This window comes from Panthera pardus, unplaced genomic scaffold (assembly GCF_024362965.1).
Source record: "Panthera pardus isolate Hobbes unplaced genomic scaffold, ASM2436296v1 HiC_scaffold_15, whole genome shotgun sequence".
NCBI lineage: Eukaryota > Metazoa > Chordata > Mammalia > Carnivora > Felidae > Panthera > Panthera pardus.
Genome location: NW_026526710.1, coordinates 3,155,282 through 3,174,571, shown reverse-complemented (window position 1 = coordinate 3,174,571; position 19,290 = coordinate 3,155,282). Strand labels below are relative to the sequence as shown.

Below are 19,290 nucleotides of genomic sequence, written 5' to 3'. Positions count from 1 at the left end.
AGATCATGACCTGAGCCAAAGTTGGACACTCAACAGGCTGAGCCACCAGGCGCCCCTACGTTAGTATATTTTTAAAATTTTCTACAATCAGCACTTTATAATTTTTAAAAAGTAAAAATGTCCAGAAGATTCCAGATTTGGTGGTGGTGGGGGACCCAAAAGGGAAAACTGTGACCTCCAGCTGTGAGCGGCCCCTCCGTTGGTGTCATCCTCCACAGAAAGCCGAGTCACCCCTGTGGGGCCAGGGTGTCCTGTGAAATATATAGAGCAGGGTCAGGCCAGCTCGTGAGGCACGATGGCCTCGGCAGACCTTTCCAGGGAGTGGGCACTCTGCCACCGGGCCTGTATCGTAATGAGATAATGTTTGTGAAAGCACTTGGCCAGAGAGAAAACTCTATCCAGATAGGTGATTCCGGGCTTATTCTAGAGAAAGGAGGCTCTCAGAGCACATTCCATTAAGGAATTTCACACTCTTGCCTCCTCCTGCAAACTCTTCCCTTTTCCTCCCTCCCCTGAACAGAAATATATTTAGCAACCCTATCTAAACTCTCTTCTTTCCCTTAATTTGATTAAGGGGCTGGGGGGACAAGGGATGAAGTGGGGGCTGAGGAGAGGGGCAGATGGAGCTGCAGGGAGAGATTAGAGCAGGTGGACGGCTATCTGGGGCCAGAGTGGTGCTTGAGTGTGGACAGGACGAGGGCCTCCAGGTACTTAGTACAGAAGTGTAGAGGACAGAGGGAGGGAGCGCTTGATCACGGAGCACAGCTCTCCGGCGGGATGAGAACCGAGTCGGGGAGGGTCAAGCCTTGAGAACCAACTGGGACAATGGGGGGCATGTCCTAAGGGAGGCGCTGACATTTTTTCCGAGTCCCTGCTGGCTTCCTGGAGCTTTAGGGTCTTCAGATCCTTGAGAAGTTCCAAGAGACTAGCACATGGTGAACCCCTGCTACGTATTAGGTATTTTGACATACCTCAGCCAATTTACTCAAATTAAGTAAATTATTATCACCTGTGAATATCATGCTCTGCAAGAAGAGGCATTTTTGCCTGCAAGCTGGGGACCAGACCCAGCTTGCCTTGCTTCCTCTGCTCCCCCTTGGCTCATGCTACCTTCAGGAGGAGAACAGTTAACAGTCAGTATGCATTCAGTGTCTTAGAAAGAAGTGGTTCTATTCAATCCTCACAATGTCTCTATGAGATAGATGCCATTAATGCCCCCATTTTACAGAAGAGCAACCTGAGGCTTAGGGTAAGCAATGAAGCTGAAGTCGCAAGGCTGGTAAATGGCAGAGAGCGGGGCCCTCCAGAGCCTGGAAAGGTAAAGGAGTCTGAGGCATTCCAAATAAGAGGGGCCCATAGCGTGTGCTTCTTTGATAGTCTGGTTGCTCTTTAAGGACAGGGACCTTACCTTGTTTATCCTGTATTCCAAGCCCTGAACACAATGTCGGGGACAAAGGGAACACTTGCTGCAAGAACTAGAGATACTTGATAAGTTTGGCCAAAAGAGTCTCCACTGGGGGCCAGCTCGGTGAGGATTAAGTGAGACGTATTTGCCTAGGGATTTCCAAGTATAAAATGTCACAGTGCTGAGCTTCAGAAAAAGGCTCTGTTGGCAATGGGGATCCCTCCAGGAGGCTTTAAAGGTGACCAGGACCTTGACAATGGGCAGTCCCAGGGAGAGGGCTCCACTGCCCTCATGGGTTGGATTCGGACCATAGTGACAATAAGGGGGGGGGGGGCCTGTCTGGCACACACTCCCCACTAGTTCCTTCCACAGGGACATCTCAAGGACATCTGCAAACTCTGGGGGATAAAACATAGTACAGGAGATGGGGGGTGGTTGGTGGGAAGAATGCCATCTGGGCAGCTCAGAAAGATGAGAGAGAGGGAAGTGGATGATTAGTGCTTTAATTAACAAGGACCTAACACCCTTCTAGAAATAGGTTTGAAAGAATAAAGGGCAGAAATCTAGTCTCTTCTAGAGAGGACTAGTATCGTCCAGGAAAGGACCTCAGGCTTCAGCAAGAGTCTCATTGATTAATAAATACCTCATCGCCTTGTGGTCCCGTACAGCTTCAGATGAAGCATTTCGGGCTTCTCTTTTTTCTATAACCCGTGCGGAAGGCTACCAAAGGGCAGAGAACAGAAAGAGCCACCAAGTTCCTGGGCCAAGTCCAGGGTTTCCTGGCCTGTTTTCAGAGAACCTCAGCTTTTCTCCCCCTCTCACAGCAGTCCTTGGTGTCTTTATGTGAGCTGCTTATTAACCAGGGGATATCAGGACACTGGGAGGGGATTGCTCGCACAATTGCCAGTGAGGGCAATTCAGAAACGCAGAGTGGAGCAAAGCTGATGTGTGCAGCCTGTGTGACAGACGGAGACTGGCAGGATGGAGCCAGAGTCTGGTCATCAAGCTGGAGCATCGGATTGGAGGGTCCTGGGACCTGCGGGTGGCCAAGAGAGCCAGGGGCTCACTGCCAACGGTGCCCATCCATAGAAGAGTTCCATCAGCCAGGACAAAGGATGGTGAATGGCTCCGGGGCCCAGAGCAGGAATCCCAGTTGTGGGGGGCAGGGCAGGGCAGGGATCATCACTCCCCTCAGAGAAACAAATGGAGGCAGCTCTTTCAATGCTGTAGGAGCTCCTCTACCATCTTCCTTTTCCAAAGAGACTACTTTCCAAGAAGAAGCCCCAAATTCAACACGCAAATCCTAGGCATCCCTCCTCCCCTTCTTTTCCAGTAAACTGCTGCTGACAGTCCCAGTGTACAGGATTACTACTGACAGGGGTTCACCAGCCAGCTAACACCCTGAGGTCAAACCGTGGAAGCAGAGCCCCCTGGGCCCAGAGACGAGTCTTGATAGTTAGAGCATGGAATGGTTTCCTGCTGGGTCTAAAGACAAGCGGCTTAGCCAGGCTTCAGTTGGGCCACAGTGTTACAGGTCTTAGGTTTCAAGTTGGGATCAGCTGCGCAGAGGGAAATGGTTGGGGAAACTCTCTCTTGGCTTCTTTCCTCATGGTGGATGGCTAAAGGAAGAGAAAGCTTAAGCTGCTGAGCTGGTGTTGGTGCCTTAAAAATAATGATATAAACACAGCCCAGAAGTCAGCCTGTGGAGTCCCTGACGGGGACCAGAGAAGAAACACTGTCCTGACTTACCCTTCAACCCACGCTCTGCCCTCATCTATCACCTCAGAAGCTAAACAACTTCCTCAGATGGCCCCATGGAATATAAATCACAAGGGCCCTAGCTTCTAAGAAACCTGTCCACACAGCAGCCGTCAGAAATACTTGTCTATTGGGGCGCCTGGGTGGCTCAGTCAGTTAAGCGTCTGATTTCAGCTCAGGTCACGGTCTCACGGTCCGTGGGTTCGAGCCCTGCGTTGGGCTCTGTGCTGACAGCTTGGAGCCTGGAGCCTGCTCTGGATTCTGTGTCTCCCTCTCTCTCTGCCCCCCTGCCCCCTGCCCCCTGCCCCCTGTACGTGCACTCTCTCTCTCTCAAAAATAAATAAATAAAAAAAAAAAAAAAAAAAAAGAAATACTTGTCAATTTCTTCTTCCTCTGAACAGGGAGCTAAGCAAGTCAGACTCGCAGATGAATGTGCCAGGTCCCTGCCAGCGTGCTGCTCAACATCTCGGAGACTTGGTCCTCACCTACAGGTTGGGGATCAGTCATGTCTACCTCACAGGTTTGAGGTGGAAAGTGAGATGAGATAATTCAGGTGGGTGCTGTGCTTAGCACAGCAGTACCTCAATGAATGTTAGCTGCTATGTCATCATCATTCCATTGGCTGAAGAGGAGAACAAACACCACTTTAAAAAAAAAATTTTTTAATGTTTATTTTTGAGAGAGAAAGAGACAGAGCGAGAGCAGGGGAGGGGCAGAGAGAGAGAGAGGGAGACACAGAATCCAAGGCAGGCTCCAGGCTCTGAGCTGTCAGCACGGAGCCTGACTCGGGGCTCGAGCTCATGAGCTATGAGATCATGACCTGAGCCAAAGTCGGACGCTTAACTGACTGAGCCACCCAGGTGCCCCAAACAAACACCACTTTTTTTTTTTTAACGTTTATTCATTTTTTGATAGAGAGAGACAGAGCGTGAGTGGGGTAGAGGCAGAGATAGAGGGAGACACAGAATCCGAAGCAGGATCCAGGCTCTGAACTGACAGCACAGAGCCCAATGCAGAGCTCGAACTCACGGACCTGACCCGAAGCTGGACACCCAACTGACTGAGCCACCCAGGCGCCCCAAACAAATACCACTTCTAATTCTAATCCCAAACAAGAAGGGCAGTGGGCCAGAGCCTCAGTGATTTTACAAAACACCAAGCTTCTTTCTCCTGTTTGCTCTCACGCCAAATCTGTGCCAGACGGGTGTATGCTTGGCAACCTCAGTGGCCTCCAAGTTGTTTAAATTCTCACTGAGTAGCCCAACAGATACCTAGACCCGCTGGGGCACAAAGTCAAATGCTCTGGGGGTAGCAGTGGAAGATGGTATAAGAAATCATCACAAAGAAAGTTTGTGCAAATTCTATCTGAAGAGCTGTGGTTCACTCAGAGGGCCCCCTTTTCCAGACAGGCAGGAGAGCTAGCTTACAAATTCTTCCTTTCGTACATATTTCCATGATGGCATCATAATGTGGAACACGTCTGGCTCCCAACCGAACAGGTAAAGACACGACAGCATTTCTGTTTGAAAGCTCTTGAGTTGCCAAAGCCTTTGCCTTCTGCTCAGGTGTCCTAACCTCCCCTGCCTGGGAATTGGATCTGGGGTAATGGGTGACCCAGCAGGCTCAGAGATGACAGATTCCTGCAATCGTGTAGCAAGGCTGGGACAACCTGGGGCATCTGGCCTGGCAGGGAGGCAGGCGGGCTGGGAGAGGCAGCCGTAAGTACACCGACCTTTGTCCCTGTTTGCTCTTGGAGAGGACAGGCCCCCGCCAGTACTGGCCTCCTCTTCTCTGTGTGTGCCTGGGACTCCTGGCTCATCAAAATGTTCCTGGGAACCTGAGAAGGCCTGACCCTGGTGGGTGGCAAGCAGAGACCTCTTCAGGCGGTCAAAGGGCAGTCTGAAACTTGCTCAAGACATGGCAGGTATGGGGCTCATAGGCGTGTACGTGCTTCTGTTCCTGGGAGAAAGCTCTTCCCTCTTCTGGCTTTTTTCCCAGCTAGCAGGCTTATAATTAATTAACCACCTGCCCCTCCAGAAAGCTCTGTCTACTATGGGACACTGCTTTCTTCAGACCACTAAGAGGCCCAAGGGAGCATATTGGAGGACAGGAGCCCAAGATCTGAGCTCAGGGGGCTGCCTTCCGCTTTAAGGGCTTGTCCTCTGAGGGGAAACACTCCTGTTTCTGCCCTGCTCACTGCCAGTAAAGTGGTCCACCCAAGGAACCCATATGTCCTTTCTTCTGGCAGGGTCCTCCAGACCCCTGGCTCCGCAGGTTGGGCACAAGGAGGGTGGCGCGCACATGTCTGGTGGGGGGTGGGGTGGGGCCAACTCCATGGCTCTTTGGTGGTAAACCCTCCTTTTTTTTTCCCCCTTTCTTTCTTCATTTCCCCCTGAATGACGCTGCTGGGGCTTGAGGCAGGTCGAGCCAGAAAAGCACTTCTCTTGAGAAAAGTCTGAGGGTTTTCTCTCTTAAGTGGGAAGTTCTCAGTGCAGGTCCCCTATCCCCTTCACCTTATGGAGGGCACTGTGCCTGGCATTCCCTTCCAGCTGGCAGGGGAGCCTGCGGTCAGAGAGAAGCATCCTTCTCTTTCACAAATAAACAAATCCAATCCATGTGCTAGAGGACTTAGGGTGTATTAATAGCCAGATATTTGTTTTCCTATTCTGGTGCTTGTCCCCTTCCACCAGTAGGAAAGATAAGAGAACACAAAATGTTCTCCACCAGCCACCCTTTCCCCCTCCCCCAGGGAGAGGCAAGCCAGGGGGCGCGAGTTCTTCTGTTTAAAGCCATTGCTGATGTACGAACTCTGAGAAAATAGACTTAAAAGTTTATATTCAGTCTCTCTTGGCTACTGTTGCTGCTCAGCAAAGAAACTCTATATTGTTTAAACCCTCCAGGCAAATGGGTTGCAAGGCAACCTTCAAACAATAGAAAATACCCCAAACCAAAAATAAAGGCCTTAAGGGCTGGAAACCTGAGGTCGTGCTCTGGTGAAGTGATTCCAAAATCCGGGTGAATGAGGATGTTGTTGACCAGGCCGCGCTTAAGTGGCGTCAACCCCTTTGACTGCTTTCAGCCTTCTTCATCTAGTTTCTTCCAGACACATGGGGTCCCTCTTCTTTTTACTCCCCGACTCTTAGTTCTTTCCATGGTCATCAATGGAGACCATGGCAGGGAGGGGGCTCAATAGGCTTGTAATGTCCAACTACCTCCTGTCTTGAGGAAAGTTCCAAAGGCTCTAATCAGTGTACTCCCCCACTGGCTCCTACCCAGCCCTGAGGTCCCAAGAAACCCAGGAAAGGAGAGGGTGGGGCCCAACTTAATCACAAGGGCCCTTGGCGCAAGTAGGCAGGAGGGTCAGCTAGAGAGAAGTGTGACAGAGGCTGGAATGGCTTGCCTGGAAGACAGAGAAGGGGCCGCGAGCCAAGGAGCGTGGTGGCCTCAGAAGCCAGGCACCAAGTTGGATTCTCCCCTGGAGCCTCCAGAAGGAACAGAGCCTTGATGACACCTTGGTTTTTAGGCTCATAAGACTTCTGACCTCCAGAAATATAAGAGAACACATTTCTGTTGTTTTAGGTTTGTGGTTATTTGTTACAGCAACAATAGGAGGCTGAGACAGCAACCAAGAACCCAAGGATCTTTCACCAGGACGAGAAGCTATGGTTGGTTCTTGGGCACAGGGCTGTAGGACTGCAGGCTGGTAACTGGCAAACCGTAGTGTCTCCCTCCAGATGCACTTTACCACGGGTGACCAGACCATCAGAGGGCACTCAATCAGCTGGGCTGATTGAACGAACAATCAAATAAACACAAATCAATAAAAAGTCTGTTTCTTGCCCCCCCCCCCCCCCACAAGGTAGGCTGATCAAGTATTACCCCATAGAAAGACCTGAGCAGCTGGGACATTGTTTTCTACCACAACCTGTGGCCCTACCCCAACGAGTGTCATTAGAAGAGATATCAGACCAGAAAGGGAAACTGGAAGAAAGAAAAATAAAGCATCTCTATCCCCTATTCCAGGTCGCTGGCTAGAAACTTGCCAAAGAATCTCCTGGTCTTTTGTCTGGAAGGAAACACTTAAGATACTTCAAGGCTCTTTTTCTTCTCATTCTCCTTTTCTCCTTCTCCTTATTCTCCTCCTCCTCCTTGTCCTCCTCCTTCTTTTCTTCTTCTTCTTCCTCCTCCTCCTCCTCCTGCCGCTGCTGTCTCTCCTCCTCCTTCTCCTCCTCCTCCTCCTCCTCCTCCTCCTCCTCCTTCTAAGTTTGTTTATTTCTTTTGAGAGAAAGGGAGAGAGAGAATCCCAACCAGGCTCTGCAATGTCAGTGTGGAGCCCAATGCGGGCCTTGAATCCATGAACTGTGAGATCATGACCTGAGCTGAAACCAAGGTCTAGAAGCTCAACTGACTGAGCCACCTAGGTGCCCCAAGGCTCTTCTTTTGTGAGGTTTGCTTTTTAAAAAATTTCAGCCTTACTCTCTGATTAAATGTCTTCTGAGGGCTTGCATAAGAGAGCCCAGGAAACCACCCCTCAATATCCAAAAAAGAGAAAATACAGGACTTCCCTGACTCCTTGACTACTTAGAAGCATAAACTCTCAAAGACCATAGTTTACTTTCTCATGATATTTCTATGAGACAAGAACCATCAGTCCCATTTTACACCCGTGGACCCTGAATTACAGAGAGGGCAAGCAACATAGATATAGTCACACAGCAACCCAGAGCGATTCACCCAAACCAGAGCACAGGCCCCTGGACCCTCGATCCATACTGCTCTCATGTTCCGTGTGGAGTCTCAGGCCCTGCCTAACCAGGTCAGGAGGGTGTGGCCTCTGGGTAGGTGGTCCTTGTGGAATGCAGAGATACGGAACCATTAAACCTGTCATCACTAGGGGACTAACTGACACCCCAGGGGCAAGATTTTCCAGACCAGAGCTTTGAATTGCTAAGTGTGTCTGGTGAGTGTGTGTGTGTGTGAATTTGGAAGGCGGTCAGGGGTGCAGAACAACTGCCGGGTCAAGGTATTTGCACTTTACCTTGCATCTTGCATAAGTAAACCCATGAAGAGCTTTCATTTTTTTCTAGCATCGGTACAAATCTTTTCCTAGCTTCTCTCTTGACCACCCCTCATCTTCTGTCTCACTCTACCATTCTTCTGAGACAGTGTGGAGTCTAACTTTAGGGACAAAGCTAATAGATTCCCCAAACTCACTGCAAGGGCACTGAGCTGGCTTACACCAAACAGCTGCTGAGGCTTTAGGGCCAGAAGTGTGGAAGCCCACAGCTCGGTGTAAAGGCCAAGGTATAAAGGTATAAAGAAAAGGTATGAAGAAAAGGTATCAAGAAAAGAGACTGGAGTGATTTGGTTTAAGCATTTTAAAAGTGTAATGGGGGCACCTGGGTGGCTTAGTCGGTTGAGCATCTGACTTCGGCTCAGGTCATGATCTCATGGCTCATGAGTTTGAGCCCCATATCGAGTTCACTGCTGTCAGTTGGTCAGTACAGAGCCGGTTCGGATCCTCTTTCCCCCTCTCTCAGCCCCTCCTCTGTTTCTGCTTTCCCCAAAATAAATATTACACAAAAAGTGTAATGGACACTGAATGAGGTTGTCCTGTAAAAGTGGACGTAGAAATTAAGCTGATCTTGCTAGACGCCCTCCCTAAGGGCCCAGACTGGGCAGAGCCACCATGTGTAAGGGTTCACATGACACAGGGTGCCATGTCAGGTAGGAGGCAGAAAATGGCAGCTGCCAGAGACAAAGTCAAATGACCCTCAGAATCTGAAAGGAAGGTGCTTGATGTGGCAGTGCACAGACTAAAATTGGAACAATACAGAGAAGATTAGCATGGTTCCTGTACAAGAATGACATGTAAATTTGTGAAGCGTTCCACATCTGGGAAAAAAAAAATCTGAATGGAGGCAGGCGATAAAACCACACCGTGGGGGGTCTAACAATGTCAAGATAAGTGAAAGAAAGTGTTGGTGGAACATGGCACTTGGAAAGACTGGTTGGTGCTTCTTAAAATCTGAGACATCAGTGGGCTCAGGTCTGGGATTGGTTGACCATGTCTCAACCTTATACTAGTCCTAAACTAAAAATAACCAATGTCCCCCAAGTCCCCTTCCCTTGTGCTAGAGATGTACATGCACAGGCAGGGCAGGATGAAGGAATGGGTTTTACTGGTGAAGGAGAAATGGGAAGGGAAGATGGGGGCCCGGGGTGAAGGATCAGGTAGGAGATACCCCAGAGGCTCTTTATAAGGTCAACTTCTGAGAAGAAAACTACTGAGAATCCAAAATTACTAAGGTCGGCCACTTAAAGGCAGACACGTCATAAGAGGTGTTGCTGGGGGCAACCGTGAACTTGCAGTTATGGGCTAGCCTCTACTCATCCTTCAGTCTCCCTGTACCTGGGGCCTCCCCACCATGGACAATCCAAGGAAACTTCACCTTCTCATTTACTGTCTACTTAGACTCCATCCTGTGTAACAACAAACAGAGGGATCGCCCACAGGGTATTGACCAAAGGAGACCCCCTCCATGACACAAATGTGACAGTATTTGTATAGCATTACACAGGCAAGGACAGGGACACAGTCTCCTGGTCGGTTTCCCAGCCACCACAGAGCTGTACTTACATACTTGGAAGTAAAAATGCCATAAGAGTCTGCAGCTACTTTCCAGGCTCCCTGTAAGAGCTTCTGATTACCAACTGGGTGTCTCAGACCTTTCGGTAACAGGAAAAGATGCATCTTAGGGACTAGACAGAAACATTCCAGGCCCTGGGATCTGGTTTCTAGACCTGCAAAACATTTTTTTTTTTTAATAGTGGTAAAATATGCAGAGCATAAAATTCACCATTTTAACCATTTTTAAGCGTAAGTTCAGTGGCATTAAGTACATTCGCAGTGTTGTGCACCCATCACCACCATCTGCAAAATGTTTAATCAGACTCTAAAGTGATGATCACAGCAAGGAGTTGATTTCCCTGGGAATGCCTTTTCTGGCCTTCCTTTGTGACATCTTTCTCTCTTAAACTATAGTAGCTCCCTAAAAGATACCAAAACTCCTTTTGAGCTGAGCTAGAAATGCCATGGTGGAGTAGTAGTAGTAAACGCTCCTGTGTACCATAGTGACTCCCTGCTTCACTCTCTTTTCAGGCTCCACCATTCCTACCACTTAGCAATGATTTCAGGGCCAATCCAAATCTGAACCAGCTTTATAAATGCCTGTTTCCAAAGATCCCCTCTCCTAAACCTACTCATCCCTTCTGGTTTCCCTGGATGACTGCATACTTAATATCTAAACAAAAAGGAAGAATTGAAAGGTTGAGGGGTAATGGCTTTTCAACCTTGGTGAAGTCAGTTCCATATGGAAAGGCTTCTAGAGAATGACAGCATGGGGAAATCTCTCTGGTCTGGAGCACCTAGGAAACTGTGAAGAAATAACTTGAGAAAGACTGTTGGGGGGGGAACCCAAGAGAGCACAGAGGGACGGAGCAATAGATGGGAAGGGTGATGGGACCTACGTGCTCTTGATTCTCACATCTTGATTATCTTTATCCCCATCTCTGTTCTCTCTTTGGAACACCAGACTCCTAAATATAGTTCCTACTGGACAGTTCCCCTTGTGTGTCCAGTAGGCACCTTCAACTTCATACAGACAAAGCAGAACCTAAATCTCCCTCTCTCAACTCAGTACACGATAAAAATCTGAAAATCATCTTTTGATTATTTTGATTATGGCTGAAATAATCTTAAAAAGGAAAAACAAAGTTAGAAGATAGATCAATGGAATAGAATCGAAAATCCAGAAATAAACTGTCATGGTTTATGGTCAATTGATTTGCAACAAGGGTACCTAGACAATTGAATGGAGGGGAAGGGGGAACGAAAAATCTTTCAACAAATGGTGCTGGGACAAATGGATACACGCATGTAGAATACTGAAGATGGATCTCATTCTTACAGCATATACAAAACTTAACCAAAAATGAATCATAGATTTAAATAGAAGAGCAAAAACTACTAAAAATTCTTAGAAGAAAACAGGAGTAAATCTTTGTGTTTTTTTTTTTTAAGTTTGTTTTCTTACTAATCTCTATACCCAATGTGGAACTTAAACTCACAACCCTGAGATCAAGAGTCATATACTCTTCCAAGTGAGTCAGTCAGGTATCCCAATCTTTGTGCCTAAGAAGGCAAAACCTTCTCAGATACAACACAAAAAACACAAGTGTCAGAAGAAGAAACAGATAATTGGACTTCATTGAAATTAAAAACCTTCAGAGGACACCATCAAGAAAGTGAAAAAGGCAACCTACAAAATAGGAGAAGATATTTGTAAGTCATTTGTCTGACAAGGGACTCGTAGTCAGGATTCATGAATAATCAACAATAACAAGATGATTAAAAAATGGACAAAGGATCTGAAGAGTCATTTATCTAAAGAGGATATGCAAATGGCCAATAAACTCATGTAAAACTAGCCACCAGGCAAAAGCAAACAAAACCACCATGAGATACTACATCACACTTACTAGTTTGGCTATGATGAAAAGGGTGGGCAATAACAACATTCTTTTCTCCAACATCCTTGGTGAGGATGTGGAGAAACTGGAACCTCTCTAGTTTGCTGCTGTAAAATGATGCAGCTGATGTGAAAAAGTTGCTCAGCTCCACAAAAAGTTAAACAGGGTTGCCATATGACTCAGCAATTCTACTCCAAGGTAGATGTCCCAGAGAGCTGAAAACATGTCTATACAAAAACTTGCATATGCACGTTCATAGTAGCATTATTCATAGTAACCCAAAAGTGGAAATAACCCAAACGCTCATCAACTAATGAATGGATAAACAAAATGTATTAAGTATATCCACACAATGAAATACTACTCAGTCATAAAAAGGAACGAAGCAGGAAGGAAATTCTGACACATGCTACAACATGAATGACAAAGTTCTTGAGGATATTGTGGTAAATGAAACAAACCAGTCACAAAAGGACAAATACTGTATAATTCCACTTATATAAGGTACCTGAATCAAATTCATAGAGACCAAGTAGAATAATGGTTACCAGAGGTTGAGAAAAAGGGAGAACAGGAAACTCTTGATGGAAATAGAGTTCAGTTTTGCAAGATGAAGAGTTCTGGAGATTGGTTGCACAACAATGTGAATGTACTTAAAATACTTAAATGTATACTTAAAAATGGTTAAGATGGTCAATTTTATTTTCCCACAATTTAAAAAAAAGGGATAAGTGATACATCCTATAACATGGATGACCTTGAAAACGTGCTAAGAAGCCAGGCCACATATCGTATGGTTCCATTTATATGAAATTTCAGAATAGACAAATCTATAGAGTGCAGATTAGTGATTGCCTAGGGCTGGGGGATCTGGGGGAAATGGGGAGTGACAGCTAATGGGCACAGGGTTTCCTATGGGGGTGGCAAAATGTTCTCACAGGGAATGTAGTGATGGTTGTGAACTCTGGGAATATACTAAAAACCACTGAATTTTTAAATGAGTGAAGCATATGATATGTGAATCATAGCTCAACAAAGCTGTTAAAAATTAAGGTAGGGGGTCACCTGGGTGTCTCAGTTGGTTAGGCATCCAACTCTTGATTTTGGCTCAGGTCATGATCTCACGGTTCGTGAGTTCGAGCCCCAAGTAGGGCTCTTGTGCTGACAGTGCAGAGCCTTCTTGGGATTCTCTCTCTCCCTCTTTCTCTGCCCCTCCTCTGCTTACACCTGCTCTTCTCTCTCTCTCTCTCTCTCTCTCTCTCAAAAATAAACATCTTCTAAAAAAAAATAAGGTAGGAAGACTGAAATTGAATGAGCTCTGCTTCTTTTAAAAAAAATTTTTTTTAACGTTTATTTATTTTTTGAGACAGAGAGAGACAGAGCATGAACGGGGGAGGGTCACAGAGAGAGGGAGACACAGAATCCGAAACAGGCTCCAGGCTCTGAGCGGTCAGCACAGAGCCCGACGCGGGGCTCAAACCCACGGACCATGAGATCATGACCTGAGCCGAAGTCGGACGCTTCACCGACTGAGCCACCCAGGCGCCCCTCTCTGCTTCTTTTTAAAACTCAATCCTGTTTGGTTCTGTGACCTAACAATATCTCCAGTTCCCGACTGCATTCTCTTAACACACTGTTGCTATGACAGAATAGGGGAGGAGGGTTATTCTCAAACATGAACACAGCTAACTCAATCTGAAGAAGTTGGAAAGAATGTCTGCAGGCTTGAAGGAAAAAAAAAAAAAATAACCCAGCAGCAGAGATATATTTGCAGATACTTAAAAAAAAAAAAAAGTTGTACTAGGTCAAATGCATTTCTAGAACAACAAAACAAATGAAAACCTTCAATACAAGTGGCTTGCGAAAGGTCTTCAGAGTCTTGATTGCTAACTTAGCATCAAATAGTTTTTCTCACACTGGGGAAGTCCTACAGTGTTTAATCACTTTATAACCTCTTTTGATTTCTTGACAGGAGAATTCGGAAGGTCAAATGTGCATTCCGACCTGCTTCTCATCATTCTGTATTTGGTTATGGTCTGGAGCATTAAAAGATGTTTAAGGGTAGAATAGACTGTACCACAAAAATGATATTAAAAAGGACGGAGTTCAGTCTTGAAGGAAATCCTGTCACATGATACAGTATGGGTGAACCTTGAGGACTTCACAAGAAGACAAATACTGTAGAATTCCACTTATATGAGGTACTGGAGCAGTCAAACTCAGAGACAGAAGGTGGAATCGTAGTTGCCAGGGGGAAGGGGAATGGAGAGTTGCTTAATGGGTAGAGTTGCTTATAATGTTTTCAGCTTTGCAACATGAAAACATTCTGCCGGTCTACTGTACCAATGTGAATATAGGTAACACTATTGAACACTTAAAGATGGTTAAGACGGTAAATTTTAGAGTATGTGTTTTTTTTTACCACAGTTAAAAAAGATTTTTTAAAAGATAGTGTTGAGTTAAAAGCCTTAGTAAAAATTTCATTTTTATTCTGCTATTAAGGAATGACTGACAAGGAAAGAATTTTCAAATTTGATAAAGGAACTTGCTGGCTGTATTTATCTTCACTTTTTACTCCTGCTGGAGTAATGAAAACAGATCACTTTGTTTAATTTTGTGATTATTTTTACTTCCTGGTTCCTGCCTGATTATGCAATGCTGTTGGTTACAAATAGAAAAAGATTTTATGTGCTAGTCTGTTATTTTTATGGCATTTCATTAGGGTGTACTGGCCTGAGAAATGTTTCTACTTATATCAAGTTTTTATGAAAAATTCTAAAAAATTGTAATTTTAGGGCCTGGGCCATTAGTTATCTTCCCTAAGGGCTAGGAGTTGATGCTATTTAATATTTCCAAGCTTATTCTCATTTTAACTTGTTTTACATCATACCAGCTTTCTCTTTCAACCAACTTAAAAGGTCACAGAATATTTCTTGAGTACATCACAAAATCTTTCATAGAGGTTTTTTTTTTTCTTTACACTACTCCAAAATGTAATCGTTACTTGGAATGGGTCTCTGACAATTTGATACAAGATAAACTAAAAAGGACAGGCGTTCATTTGCAATCATGTACAATAGGTCAACTCTGAGAATAGCTACTATTCTAAACATATACCATGTGCCTTCCTGAGTTATCATCTCTGCTTTTAAACATAATCACTAGATGCATTTCTAAGCATGTTAAAGGCACAGTAACATCCATTTTCTATAACTTTACCCTAAGCCTGATGGGACTTCAGTGTTAGATTTATATGATGCCTTTAAAAAAAAAATTTTTTTTAACGTTTATTTATTTTTGAGACACAGAGCATGAGCAGGGGAGAGCAGAGAGAGAGAGGGAGACACAGAATTCGAAGCAGGCTCCAGGCTCTGAGCTGTCAGCACAGAGCTCAATGCAGAGCTGGAACCCACAAACTGTGAGACGATGACCTGAGCTGAAATTGGTTGCTTAACCTATTGAGCCACCTGGGTGCCCCATAAGATACCCTTGAATACTGAGAATGAGGCAGTGGTTAAGATGGCAAAGCCTCCAGGTCACTGGCAATTACTTCTAATTATAAAGCTGCATTGTATTTACTTTATTCTCTGGTTAACCAGGAAGATGATGTGCAGACAGTTGCTGTATACAGTAGGGCCTCCTTACTAGGGCCTGAATGGCAACTATATCTAGCTCCGTAAAAATAAGGAGGAGACACAGTCAGCTTGGAGCCGACTTTCAGTCTTATCCACCACCTTCATACATTACCTTATTTTATCCTTTTAGTTATTCTTTGAAGTTGTCAGAGAAAGCAACTGAAGTCCAAAGAAATTAAGCGATTTATTCAAGGTCACATTCATTCACTTTTCATTCATTCATTATTCACCGATCAAAGTTGCCTGTGTGCGTAACTAGGCACGGGAAATACAACTGTGAACAGAAACTAATCCTGCATTCCATGCTCTTCCCATCCAAAGGAAGAATCAGATAAGGAAACATGATTACCATATGGGACTTGTCTTTGGATGGCTTACCCTGTGTGCTAATCATTTTACTGTTCCCCAGGTGTCCAGCACTCTTTCAGCATGTTCCTATCCTGGCTCACTAATCTCATCTTCTGTTTTGTGCATGTGCGAGTGAGAATAATGGTTATATATATGGGCACACACATAAACATATAATATGAAATGTGTGTTTGTCTTTTAAGGTACAGGATTCCTCTATCTTCCATGCCATTAAAGGACCGTAGAGCTGTCTCCTTTACTAAGAGACCCATTGGCTCCCAGGAAATCTCATCCAGTTTCAGCCCTGGTAGTGACAGTACAGTGTCAAGGAAAGAATGCTAATGATTTTTCCACTAGCTGATCCCAAAAGCTTGGCACAGGAGAGTTCAGTCCACTGAATATTTATATAGCACCTTGATTAAAAGAGCTCAAAGCAATATTCTAAGTAGCTGAATTATAACCTCATTTTGTAAACTGCATATTTTCTTTTAAGTAGTAGTAACGTGGGGCTTAAACTCACAACCCTGAGATCAAGAGTCAGAAGCCTAAAAAACTGAGCCACTCAGACGCCCCATTAGCTGTGTATTTCAAATACAAAAATTAGCTCCTTTACCAACCTCATTATCTGCTAAAAATAATCAAAAGATAAATTTCATAGAAAGGAGGGCCAGAAGAAAAATTGTAAATGGTGATAATCTCTGGGTAGGGGATTATACATGTTTTTAATTATCTGCCGTATTACTCAAAATTTCTACAATTAACACTATGGATTTTTCAATTAGAAAAAATACCACATAATCAATTAAAAACAGGTCATCAAAACTCAACCTCACTCATAAATCTAAAAATACAAATTAATTCTTTCAACTTATCATACTGACAAAGATGTTATAAAGCCAGTATACCTAGTTTAGGCAACAGAATAGCAAACTGGGCTCTGTCATACACAACTGATGGGATTACAAATTATCACCAGTTTTTTGGAGAGTAATCTGGCAATGTCTATCTATCAAAAGTTTAAATGCACATACCTCTGAATACAATAATGCTACTTCTAAGGTTTTTTTTTTTGTTTGTTTTTTGCCTGACACATATACTTGCATCAGAGTGCAAGACACATATAGAGGGATCTTCAATCAGGAGCGTGTTAATCAAATCGTGCTACATGCATGTAGTGGAACATTGTTTAAGAATTAGATACTTGCAACTGTTAAGAACAACTCTATATGGACATATTATTATAATTTACTCTTTGATGCAAAAAAGCAAATTGCAGGGGCGCCTGGGTGGCTCAGTCGGTTGAGCGTCTGACTTCAGCTCAGGTCATGATTTCACAGCTCGTGAGTTCAAGCTCTGCATCGGGCTCTGTGCTGACAGCTCAGAGCCTGGAGCCTGCTTCAGATTCTGTGTCCCCTCCCCCCCTCTCCCCCCCCCCCCCCCCCCCGCTCATGTGCTCTCTGTCTCTCTCTCTCAAAAACGAATAAACATTTAAAAATTTTAAAAAAAAGCAAGTTGCAGAATGGTGAATATAACCCCCTTTGTACACAGTTTTAAAAGGCTGTAAATACATATATGCGCTTGTGTGTGCACAATGAAAATGTCAGCAAGAATATTCCAAAAGCTAGCTTTGGAAATACCTCAAAGAAGGGAGAAGACTGAAGTAGGTGAGGGATTTTTGTTTTTTTAAACAAATATTGCTTGATATCATTTGACTTCTGCTACATTGAGCTATATATTCATTTTTAACAGTTTTATTGGGGCATAACTCACATACCACACAAATTCACCAATTTAAAGTGGTTTTTAGTGTAGTCACACAATGTTTCTTAATATATCCACAGAGCCGTACAATCATCAGTGTGCAAAGATGTACACATCCGAAACTCATATAATGTTATATACCAAATTTACCTCAATAAAAAAATTTTGTTGGGAAGATGCTCCAAAAGTGAACTTACTAGTGGCAAAAGAATGTGTGAGACACAATCAGAGAAAGTTTCACATTTATTTAAGAGAGACAGAAAAAGTGCAAGTGGGGGAAGAGCAGACAGAGAGGCAGAGAGAGAATCCCAAGCAAGCTCCTTGCTGTCAGCCCTGAGCCCAACATGGGGCTCGAACTCACGAAGCTATGGCATCATGACCTGAACTGAAATCAAGAAACGGATGCTTAAACAACTAAGCCACCAAGGAGCCCCACAATCGGAGAGAGTTTAAATAGTAATGGAATGGTATGCATAAACAAGGAGAAAAAGATATGAGAACCAAAAAAGTTGGAGAGGGTCAGGGACAGAAAAAAGGTACGATGTTAAAACGAGTTTGAACCAGAAACATACTAGATCTGCCTTCATTAAATAAACACATCTGTATTTTGTAACAAAAAGATCAAGGTAAGATATTTGGGCATGATAAGAAAAAGAAAATAAAGAAACTTAATTTGATGGTACTGCAAATATTTGGGTAAACCAGATTCTATATAAATCTGCAGATAGCTGGATATAAATTCCATCTATGGAAGACACAGATAAAAAGCGTTTAGGGAAATATATTCACTTTGTAGTTGCTAGAAATTTCTCCTGTCTTAGGAAGGCTGACAGTGAGATACTAATTCTCGAGCAATGAATACTTACTGAACATCAATAATGTTCTGATTTGCTTAAGAGTATCTGAGAATATAAGGGGAGCTGGATAGAGAGAAAAGGGCTCCCAAGACATACTGACAGACTTAATAACCACAAACCATACAGGAATATTCTTTTTGGCTCAAAGTTTTGTATGTTTTTAGACGAAGGATGAGAAAACATATTTGAAAGAGATTTTATGAAAACATTCAGCAAAACTCACATTTAATCTCTGTAATATTTAAAATAAAATTACCTTTTCTCTGAGACTTTTCCATCACTAAAATCTTCTTTGAGCACTACAGGTCTTGGGAGTATTTTGTAGGTATCGTCATATTTTCCTTTTTCTTATCTTTAAAAAGCACAGTTCAGAAGTTTTGTGCAGTTGGAGGAGTTTCTGGCAGCAGTAAGAGAAAACTTTATTGCTTATCCTATAAAATCTATTAGTTTGGGTACTATTAACACTTATTTACTTAATTAGGGCAGTGCAGTGACTGTAGCAATTACTTTGGTTCAACATCAATAAAATAATGGAAATGTATACAGGATAGCCACACCCATGGAAAAATCTGTTTTTACTAAGGAATAAATGTCAGATTAAAGATAAAAGTCACCAGTTTTTGAATTAGGAAACTGCAAAGCAAGGCTGGGGCAATAATTTATGACAATTAAAAATTTAAGATCAGTCTGTTATCTGATGGACGGATCATCTAAGTAGTAAGTTTTAAAAATCTGTTGACTGTTCAAAATCACTCACCCTGTGGCTAACAGTTAACATAACTGATTGGATACCAAATCAAGCAACAAGGAATCCTTGAGAACAAGTTATCCTTTGAAGTATCATAAAATGGTTTTTCTATGTCTACGTGTGTGTGTGTGTGTGTGTGTGTGTGTGTGCGTGCATGTTAACACATTTTACTGGGCATTCATGTACTGTGTATGCTGGAGACTGTTGCCAACAACATAATCATCTCTATAAATGCTCTGATTGACT

The 19,290-nt window shown here is 44.0% G+C and overlaps 1 protein-coding gene and 1 non-coding gene across 2 annotated transcripts in view; one reads left to right on the top strand and one right to left on the bottom strand.

Annotated features, from left to right (window-relative positions):
• Positions 1 to 8,955: 8,955 nt before the first annotated feature.
• Positions 8,956 to 9,062, top strand: LOC128777183 (U6 spliceosomal RNA). The gene has a single exon (XR_008422369.1). It is a non-coding gene; the product is annotated as a U6 spliceosomal RNA (small nuclear RNA).
• A 543-nt stretch (positions 9,063 to 9,605) lies between these two features.
• The window catches only part of IFT81 (intraflagellar transport 81), a 206,117-nt gene continuing 196,432 nt past the window's right edge, over positions 9,606 to 19,290 (bottom strand). The window contains exons 22-23 of the transcript XR_008422110.1: positions 18,553 to 18,693; positions 9,606 to 9,967 (exon numbers count right to left, since the gene is read on the bottom strand). The gene's annotated coding sequence lies outside the window, so the exon portion shown is untranslated. The remainder of the gene's footprint in view (positions 9,968 to 18,552; positions 18,694 to 19,290) is intronic.